The sequence below is a fragment of the Mandrillus leucophaeus genome, unplaced genomic scaffold (assembly GCF_000951045.1).
Source record: "Mandrillus leucophaeus isolate KB7577 unplaced genomic scaffold, Mleu.le_1.0 Scaffold269, whole genome shotgun sequence".
Classification (NCBI taxonomy): domain Eukaryota; kingdom Metazoa; phylum Chordata; class Mammalia; order Primates; family Cercopithecidae; genus Mandrillus; species Mandrillus leucophaeus.
Genome location: NW_012102798.1, coordinates 2,479,843 through 2,489,160, shown reverse-complemented (window position 1 = coordinate 2,489,160; position 9,318 = coordinate 2,479,843). Strand labels below are relative to the sequence as shown.

Genomic DNA, 9,318 nt, shown 5'->3' with positions numbered 1-9,318 from the left:
ACTCCCCGACAGGCCCCAGGGTGTGATGTTCCCCTCCCTGTGTCCATGTGTTCTCATTGTTCAACTCCCACTTATGAGTGAGCACATACAGGAACACTATAAGTTATTATTCCTTCTATCTAACTGTAGTTTTATACGTGTTCACCAACCTCTCCTCACACCCTAGTCCCCTCTGCCTTTCTAGCCTCTGGGAAACATCATTCTACTCACTACCTCCATGAGATCAATTTTTTTTTTTTTTGCTCCCACATATGAGTGAGAACATGGGATATCTGTCTTTCTGTGCCTGGCTTATTTCACTTAACATAATGCCCTTCAGTTGTATCCATGTTGCTGGAAATGACAGGATTTCATTCTTTTTTATGGCTGAGTAGTATTCCTTTGTGTATATGTACCATATTTTCTTTGTCCATTCATCTGTTGACGAACACTTAGGTTGATTCCATACCTTGACTATTGTGAATGGGGCTGCAGTAAACATGGGAGTGCAGTATCTATTTGATATACTGATTTCCTTTCTTTTTGGTATATACCCAGCAGTGGGACTGCTAAATCATGAAATATGGGGATTATAATTACAGTATCTGGCTGGGCGTGGTGGCTCATGCCTGTAAATCCCAGTACTTTAAGAGGCCAAGGTGGGCAGATCACCTGAGGTCGGGAGTTCGAGACCAGCCTGGCCAACATGGCAAAATCCCATCTCTACTAAAAATACAAAAATTAGCCGGGCATGGTGGCACACACCAGTAATCCCAGCTACTTGGGCGGCTGAGGCAGGATAATTGCTTCAACCTGGGAAATGGAGGTAGACATCAGCCGAGATTGTGCCACTGCACTCCAGCCTGGGTGACAGAGCAAGGCTCCATCTCAAAATAATAATAATAATAATAATAAATTTTAAAAGGCAGTTAAAGTATCTGATTCATATTTTTAGAGTTAAATGAGGTAATGCATGGGAAGTACTTTGCATGGTATAGATGTTTAGGCCAAATTAAATCTTAAAGAAATGGCAGCTATTATTTTACCTGCCACTGTGATATTAATCTTGTCTTGGATGAAAGCATACAGAATCACCAGCAGATTTCTAGAACAGTTTATTACAGTCAATCAGCTACCTTTATTAGACACTCACTTGTGGGCAGATTCCCATAACTGAAACTGCTGGAAAGTAACAAGATAAGCAAATCAGGGCCCCAACCTCAGTGAGCTTATAAAATAAATGGGAGAGATGGAACATATGTTTGAATGAGATTGTACCAAAGCATGTACAGAAATATACAAAGAAGTACAGATTTAAGTATTAGAAATAATTCAAATATAGGCAAGTAGATGATCTGGACAGGGTCCACTGGGGAGCACAGCAGGAGAATTTACCCTCCTGGGGAGCAGCGTGGGCTTTAGAGTCAAACAGATGTGTGTTTGCATCCCACCACTACCACATTTGAGCTAGGAGAGCCTGGGCATGTCACCAAACCTTTCGGACCCCCAGTTTTATACATGGAAATACTAATATCTTCTTCCTAGGGTTGTTGTGAAGATTAGATGATGTAATACATTGCCATTACTTAGGATAGGGCCTACAACATGGTAAGCATCCAACAGAAATGCAAGCCATTTCTATCAGTATATCTCCAAATCTCTGGTTGCCTTATCTCTTTTGTTCCCATGTATTTCTACCACATTTGATGGCAGATTTCTATGAAAGAGTCCTAGGGTGATTTCACTGACCAAAGCCTCCTGATTTGCCTGGCAGTGTGTCAGGGTCTCAGCAAGCCTGATGAATTCTGCCCTTTTGAATGCCACTTAACCATTCTAGTGGATAATTAGAGCTAACACTTACACGGTGCTATGACACAACATTTTTGTGTCAAATAATATTGGACATTTTAGAGAGTACTCACTGGCCCAAATCTTTCTGTGCCCAGGCTACCAATTTATATTCAGAATCAAGCTCTTGTAAATGTCAAGTACATCCTTACAGTTTTTCAGGCCAAAAAACTTTGAGTCATCTAGCAGTTACAGCCCTAGTTTTCACCCAGGTGGTCCAGCTTTACTCCTGTTGTGGGAATACTGACCTGGTAAGGAAGCAGTAGAATGAAGTGCTTTGAACTCACACTCTCAAACATAATTTGCTGGATTGGAAACACAGCTTTGCTACTTATCAGCTGTGAGACTCAAGAGACTTAATTACCCTCTCTGTGCCTTAGTTTCTTCATCTGAGAAACGGAGGTAATACCATACACACATACATTATTAGATTGTAGTGAGAATTAAATGAGTTAAGAATGCAAAGTGCTTAGAACACCAGAAGTGCTCAGAACATGTTATCTATTATTGATTAAAAAGTAAGCTCAGGCAAGGTGCAGGGGCTCATGCCTGTATTCTCAGCACTTTGGGAGGCCGAGGTGGGCAGATCACTTGAGGCTAGGAGTTCGAGACCAGCCTGGCCAACATGGCAAAACCTCATCTCTACTAAAAATAGAAAAAATTAGCCAGGCATGTTGGTGCATGCTTGTAATCCCAGCTGTTCGGGAGGGTGAGACATGAGAATCACTTGAACCTGGGAATCGGAGGTTGCAGTGAGCCAAGATCCTGCCACTGCCCTCCAGCCTGGGCAACAGACCAAGACTCTGACTGAAAACAAAACAAAACAAAACAAAACAAAACAAAACAAAAAGTAAACTCAAATAAGATGAAGATTTTTGTTTGCCTTGTTCACTGCTATATCCTAAGCACATAAAACAGTACCTGGCACATAGTAGGTGTTTGGTAAATATTTGTTGAATAAAAAATGAATCCTTGATTTCTGTTTCTCTCACACGTCACATTCTACTTTCAAAATATACCTAAGATCCAATCGGTTTTTACTGCCTTCTCTGCTACCATCTGGTCAATAATTTCCATCTCCTTTCACCTGAATTATCACAATAGTATCCTAACTGGCCTGGCTGCTTCTGTCCTTTACACCCTGCAACCTGCTCACACATCAACCCTCCTCCACACATTTTTTCTTTAAACAGTACTGAAAGTGATCTGTTTTAAAAATAAGTTAGATCACACTGCTCCTCTGCTCAAAAACCCTCCCATGGCTCCCAGCCTACTCACAGGAATGGACAAAAATTTTAACTAACCTGGTCCTAGCTACCTCTATGACCTCATCTTAGATTACCTTCCCCTTTGCTTATTGGGTTCTAGTCACACTGGAACAGAATCAGCATATTTTTTTTTTGCGGCAGGGGGACAGGGTCTCACTATGTTGCCCAGGTTGGTCTCAAACTCCTGAGCTCAAGTGATCCTCCAGACTCAGTCTCCTACTGGGTAGCTGGGACTACAGATCTGGTCCACCACACCCAGCTAGAATCAGCATTTCTTTTATGCACCAAACACATACTCCTGCTCTTCCTTTTTCTCATTCTTTCTTATTGCCTGGGCTATGGCATTAAACATACAAACAAACCAACTCCCAAGCTACTTAAAGCTGAAGCAGCCTAATGTCTTGATTTTTAATGCAGAGTTCACTAGAGAGTTGAGGTGTAAGTAGCTCTATCACATGTAGTACCATATTCCAAGACTGTTACGCTCCTGACAGGGTATTTTTCAAATTTGCCAAAGATTGGACAGGTACCCCGCATGTCTTAGAAGCATCAAAAAGTAAATAGACAACATGCTTTAAACAATCTTTCATTTGTTTTAATATATTTAGGATTGGAAGCAAGCAATCAATCAGAATGTCTATGTGTAGAAACTGTAACATAAACATTGTGACCAACCATTGCATTCTAATAAGCTTGAATGCAAACAGAATAATGACAGGGAAGCACCTTTCTACTCTATCTAGTTCCCCCTCCTACCTCGAAGAGTTCAGTAGGAGCCAGTTGTTCTAAGACCTCTAAGAGCAGAGCATGTTAATAACAGCCCCCTCTCCCTAAAGACTTTATTAAGACTAGGGGCTACCTATGTGAGTATTCATTTCTCAGAGAGAGAGTACCTACAGCTAGCCAAGCATTGGGCTAGGTACTGGGTGTATAATGGTGAGCAAAAACAGATGTGATGCTTGCTTTCTTGGAACCTGTGGTCTTATGTGTGAGGCAAACATTAATCAAATAATTCAAAAAAGTTACAGAGTACACAATTATAAACTAAGATAAATATTCTGAAAGAAAGGAATACAGTTCTAAGGAGGTATATACAATAACGGGGAGTGAGTTACGGCCTCCACGAAGCAGTATCACTGAAGCTGAGATTTGAAGGGTCAGTAGGAGTTAAACGATCCATCAGAAAAGACCTGCTTTCCAAGTAGAAAGAACAGCATGTCCAAGGTGCTGTGGAGGACTAAAAACAAGGCCAGGGTGGCTGGAGTACACAGAGCAAGGAAGTGATAGGAGGTGAGGCTAGAGAGTTTGACTGGGGTGTTTCTCAATGCAAGTGCCATTGGCTTTGGGGTGGGACAGGTTTTCATGGGGGTGGGGAGGGCTGGTTTGCATATGCAAGGTTGCAGGAGGTTTAGTGTCCCAGTCCCTGCACACTAAATGCGAATACTGCCCCCCTTGGTATTTATGACAACCAAAATGTCCCCAAATTTCCAAATACTCCCTAGTTAAGAACCACTGAATATGGGGGCATATAAGGCATTTATTCTACAAGCAAGAGGGAAGCAATGAGAAAAAATGTAAACAGAGGGACAAAGTGATTCAATTTATATTCTGAAAAGATCATTCTGGCAACAGTGCAAAAATGGAGGGTTTCCCCAGAGATCCTCACTAACAAGGTTGCTGTTAAAACGCAAGGGCTACCTAGGCAATCTCCCACCAGTTACTAATAGTAAAGTTTTAATGCATTTGTAATAGCAACTATTTATTGAATGCTTAACATATGTCAGGTTTATTCTTTACATACATTATTTTATTTTATTCCTCATACTTACCCTGCAAGGTATGCATGATATCCTCATATTACAGATAAAGAAATGTAGCCTCAGAGAAGCTTAGTGATTTTGCAGTGCTATACAGCGGAGAAGTGGTGGATCCACAAGTCCACCAGACCTGTTTGACCCCAGAGTCCATGTTGCGCTTAATTAACCACAGACTTTTCTGTATGTTCTGTTGTTATATTATCAATAGAACATCTTAGCAGAGTATGGAGACCGGAGGGCATAAGAGTCTGGCTGGAACACAAGAACCTTTGCTGTGGAGCATTTTGAGCAAGTAGTAACCAGTATAAAAACCTTGAGTGCTTGGAAGTAGGAGGGTGGCAATTAGGAGGTAATAAAGTGAGATAGAAGGATGCTGAAGGCAATCCTGTTCTCCCCTAAAGTTTGCCAAGGGCAGATCCAACTAGGGTGATTTCTTCCTGGAACCTCACTATCAATTTGAAAGAGGCCATTTGGAAACTTGAGGAGAGAGCAGCACAATGTGATATTTTGCCCAGCAGCATCAACATGACTTGAGAATTTGTTAGCAGGTCAAATCTCAGGTCCATATTAGACCTTCTAAATCAGACACTCTGAGGTGGATCTTAGCAAGTTGTATTTCAGCAAGCCCTCCAGGAAATTCTGAGGCACACTCACATTTGAAAACCACCGCTTTTGGAAAAGTAGTGGGGATATCCTAGGTCAGGGAAACAGTGTGAGCAACATTTCAATGAGACTAATATAGGTGTTGTGTCTGTGGACTGGGAAAGAACCAGGTGTGGCTATAGGGTAGAGTGCATGGGTAGGGATAGCAAAAAATAAACAGGGTCATATTGGGGGTTTCTTGAACTTTGTATTTCAAGTAAGAAGTGACATAGATAGGTTCAAGGAGGAGAACGACATGGACACCAGGAAATTGGTTATGAAGCTACATTTCTCATCTAATCTTGTTCTCTGTCCTGGCCACACATTAGAATCACTTTAGGAGTTTGTCAATGTTACCAGCTCCATGTCATTGCTATCGTGAATTTTACTACAATGAACATCCACATGCATGTGTCTTTATGATAGAACGATTTCCATTTCTTTGGGTATATACCCAGCAGTCATAAAAAAGGAATGAGATCATGTCCTTTCCAGGGACATGGATGGAGCTAGAAGCCATTATCCTTAGCAGACTGACACAGGAACAGAAAACCAGATACCACATGTTTTCACTTATGAGTGGGAGCTAAATGATGAGAACACATGGACACATAGAGGGGAACAACATATACTGGGGCCTTTTGGAGGGTGGAGGTAGGGAGGGAGAAGATCAGGAAAAATAATGGGTACTAGGCTTAATACCTGGGTGATGAAATAATCTGTATAACAAATCCCTGTGACACAAGTTTACCTATGTAACAAACCTGTACAAGTACCCCTGAACCTGAACCTAACACTAAAAAATAAATAAATTAATTAATTAAAAACAATGACAACAACAAGAAGAATCTTACCAACTTCAGGGTCCCTCTCCCAGACATTCAGATTTAATTGGTCTTAGGGGTGGCCCAACATTGGTATGTTTCAGAAGTTCTGCAGGTGAATCTAAAGTGCAGCCAGAGTTGAGGATCCCTGTTCTAACAGAAGTACAAAGCACATCTGTAAATGGATGGGAAGGAACTGGAAGTGACCTTGCTGGGAGCTGTTCTGCTCACCACAGCTGGGGTATAGCAAAGGACCCATGCAAAAAGCTTAAGCTGGGATCCTTAGTCTTTATATAGGGTGAGCCACTTCTGTGACTACCTTGTGAATTACTTCAGCAGCTCAGGATGAACCTTGGCTGCAAATTTGAAATTGACCTGATATGATAGAGGGAACTATCCCAGAGCTGTTTCACGCAGATGCCTGGACAAAGCTCATCCAAAATCTCTATATATCCCCCAAGACCGACCATGGGTTCCCAGGAGAATGGACAGAACTTGGCAGGGGGAAGGCGGCGGGGGGGTGGGTCAAAGCCTGAATGTCAGTTCCCAGAGCTGCTTCCCTCTGAAACCCAAGTTGGCAAATGTGCTGCTTCCCCTCCATGTCTGCCTCTGCAGCTTCTGCTGGCCTATCAAGTTGCTCCCACACTAGCGGAGAGCAAAAAGAGGGAGGTGGTGAACACAGCTCAACAGCATGCAAATTATAATCATCTCCATCCAGAGGATGGTGGTTGAGAGGTATTATAAAAGGGAAGTAGAGCGACATGGCAGGTCACTGTGAGTTACCTGAAATCCAGCCAGCAATATGGCCAATTAGATAGGCATTAGGCATAGTGACTTTTAGAACGACTCAGCTTTGTAACAATTACAACAAATAACAATATTAGTAGCTAATGCTTATTTAGTGTTTACTAGGGGCCAGCCAGACACTATGCTTAGAGACTTATTTCTATTGATTATATCATGTAATTCTTATACTGGCCTTATGAGACAGGTACTGTTGGTATCTCCTTTTTACAGATGAGGAAACTGAGGTTCAGAGAGGCTAAGGAATTTTCCCAAAGCCATGCAGCTAACAGGTGTAGAACCAGGTCCCTAAACTGAGTCTGACTCCACAGTGTGAGCTGTTAATCATTCTGCTGAAGTTGTTAATAGTAAACCATCCTCCATTCTGGAATGAGTAGAATTTATATGGGATATATGGAAAATTAGACAGAGGCCAGGTAACAGACGGCCTTGAAGACCAGGCTGCGAGGTTTGGGTTTGATTCTGGAGGCATCGGAGAGCCATTAGATGCATTAGGGCATTATTATTGGCATTAGCAAACAAACTCTGGCAATAAACGTTATGTGTAAGATGGGTCCAGATGGGGAGAAACAGGCAGGAGTGGCTACATAATTTGCAGGGCCCAATGCAAAATGAAATTGCAGGGCTCCTTGTTAAAAAAACGTATTAAGACTTTCAAGATGTTAACAGCAGAGCATTAAACCAAGTGTGAGTACCTATGAGCCTGCTCAGATAGCATGACTATGAAGCTAGTCCTGAAGATAGGAAGGCAGTCAAGAAGGTATCCAGTATAGGGAGGTGGGGTGGAGTAGGGGCGGAGTGGCATAGATAAGGTCTAGAACTGGGGTGGTGGTGGTGAGGCTAGGAATAATAGGATAGAAAAGTAGAATCCATAGGTTTTGATGAACGTTTCTTTCTCTTTCACCTCCCATCTTCAGTGAAAACTCTGAGATTGCGTCTAGATGACTGAATGGAAGGATTGGAAGGGGAGCTAATCTGAAGGAGAAACTGATAAATTTGCTTTGGAAACCTACTCAGTTCCATCTGCATACTTGGTGTTTAGATGAGTATGGATATTATTATTTCACATGGGATACTGTCCCTTAAGTGACATGGTCTCTTGCTTTGCCATGAAACTATGTTTTGTTTCCTCCCTGTGAGAAGAGAGATTTAAGAGATTTATTTAGTTTGTTTCAGGGAGCCAGAGCCAGGCCAAGTAAGTTTTCCTCCAATATGCTTTCTTTGGACTATAAAGGGAGTTCCTACATGGGCTTCAGTTAGGGAGCGCACGATAATCAATTCTCCCTCCCTCCACACCTAAGGGTTTGTGCAGATCCTGAAGATCATTCCAGGTACACTGTGGTAGGCCAGCATAACAGAGTCATTCATTACCTTGACTTCTAGTCTCCCCTATGTTCTCAGCACTTCCTTGGCCCTGTTCTTTCTAATCCGCCCCTTAGGACACAGAGGTACTCTAGGAGCCTTTAAATGGCTCCAAAGCAGATGCCCTTGCTCTCCATCCAGGTCATTCTGACAAAGGGACTGATTGGACCCAGAAGAATCAGGGAGGTTTTAGTCCCAGCGCAGCCTGGCAAGTCTGCTTGTGGACCAGTGGTAGGGTAGTTCCATATTAAAGGACCAGAATGGCGGAGTTTACCAATTATGGACTAACCATATGGGTGGTAGGGGGAGTTAAGGGGAGAGGAATTTCATCAAATAGCCACCGTACATCCTACTTGCCATTCCCTGTTTGTCTTCTGTCTTGTGAAGTGTCCAGCTATACTCTCCACAGCACCCTACAAAGAAAGTAGCCCTCCACTCCATCCATGGTGAAACCCACCAAACACATGCTCATGGATTAGTTCCTCTGGTGAGAAGAGCCGGGGTTGGACATAAGTGAGGAGATGAGTGCCTTGCTGGAAGATGTGAGTGGCCTTGGCCAACTTCTTCCCTGATCCCCAAGCTGCTAGGTCCTTGATGAGAGATAAAAGATCAATAGAGCCTCATGCAGAAATCACCTCCTTTTGCATGAACCCTATTGTATTTTAGAAATGGAGAAGGTGATGGCCGGGTGCAGTGGCTCATGCTTGTAATCCCAGCACTTTGGGAGGCCGAGGCGGGTGTATCATGAGGTCAGGAGATCGAGACCATCCTGGC

The 9,318-nt window shown here is 42.7% G+C and overlaps 1 protein-coding gene across 1 annotated transcript in view; it reads right to left on the bottom strand.

Annotated features, from left to right (window-relative positions):
* TRPC5 (transient receptor potential cation channel, subfamily C, member 5) overlaps positions 1 to 9,318 on the bottom strand; it is a 325,159-nt gene that overhangs the window by 235,882 nt on the left and 79,959 nt on the right. The gene's annotated exons all lie outside the window — the stretch shown is intronic.